The 1,300-nt window shown below is 36.2% G+C and overlaps 1 non-coding gene across 1 annotated transcript; it reads left to right on the top strand.

Moving 5' to 3' along the window:
- Positions 1-580: 580 nt before the first annotated feature.
- On the top strand, positions 581-686 carry LOC120929725. The gene has a single exon (XR_005747433.1). It is a non-coding gene; the product is annotated as a U6 spliceosomal RNA (small nuclear RNA).
- Positions 687-1,300: the final 614 nt, after the last annotated feature.

Raw genomic sequence — 1,300 nt, 5'->3', positions numbered from 1 at the left:
GTGCCATAGTATCTTGTGGTGTCTCAGAAATAATACACTACCCTAGAAAAAAACTTTAATCTTTCTTTATGGTTATTCTTGGACCTTGTACAGTGGTTCTTATCTAGTTTCCTCAGCAATCCAAAAAAAGATATATGTTGAAAAGTGTCACATACCTAATAGGAGGCTAACATTACCAATGATGCTTACCAGGAAAAACCATCAGGATGCAGGCAGGAGTATTAGGTGAGCAGTCAGTAGAACCACAGTAAGTGGAATTTAGGGTAGACTTCTGGCTTGGCAGTGGGTTCAGCACACCAGAGTCTGCCAATGACCACAGCAGGCATTCAACAAAAGCACTTATATGTGTTTATAGCGGGATCTTAGAGCAAGCATGACTAGGCTCATTAAAGGTGGCATGGAGTCAAGTCAAAGACAGTAGCAAAGTCACTGAGCAGGCCAATGTCAGCAATAAATGGTCAGTGCCATACCAAATCATGAGCAGGATCAAAGTCAAGGTCGATAACTAGAAAACCAGAAGTACAGAACAGTCTAAATGCAGGTGAAGTATACCCTAGGTCCAAAAAAGAAAGCATATACAGTTCTCACTTTAGCAGGACATATACTAAAATTGGAACAATACAGAGAAGATTAACATGGCCCTGCGCAAGGATGACATGCAAATTTGTGAAATGTTCCATATTTTTTACTTTGTTTCTGTTGTATTTTTTTCTTTGTTTTGTTTCTACATATGTTATTTGTTGAGTTTTCCATTGTAAGGATGTACTGCTTGTCTCATTTGACATTGCAGCCCATTGCAGCAAGAACATCAGTATTGTAGGATCCCTCTAGTCCAGTGGTTCTCAACCTTTCTAATGCTGTGACCCCTTGATAAAATTTCCCAAGTTGTGGGGACCCCTAACAGTAAAATGTATTTTCGTAGCATGGGTTGTCAGCACCCAAGGCAAGATAAGTAATTTGTAGACATGTGCATTTGGTTTCGTTACGAATTCGAATTCGGACAAATTTTTCATTATTCAGAAATCCGTATGCATCCGAATTTCCGAATTACAAAATTAACGAATTTAAACAAATTCGAAAAAACGCGAACGAAATTCGAATTCGAAAACAAATTTGAATCGAATTCGAAAACAAATTTGAATCGAATTTGAATAAATAGAAATCGATTTTCTAAAAACTACAATAGAATAGAATATAAAACAATAAAGCAATAGAATCAAAAAGAATAGAATAGAAGTTAATAGAATGTAATAAAATAGAACATGACAGTCTTCCGAAATTCGAATAGTATAAATTTGAA

This window comes from Rana temporaria, chromosome 2 (assembly GCF_905171775.1).
Source record: "Rana temporaria chromosome 2, aRanTem1.1, whole genome shotgun sequence".
In the NCBI taxonomy this organism is placed as follows: domain Eukaryota; kingdom Metazoa; phylum Chordata; class Amphibia; order Anura; family Ranidae; genus Rana; species Rana temporaria.
The sequence above is the reverse complement of the archived record's forward strand: the minus strand, read 5'-3'. Positions and strand labels throughout refer to the sequence as shown.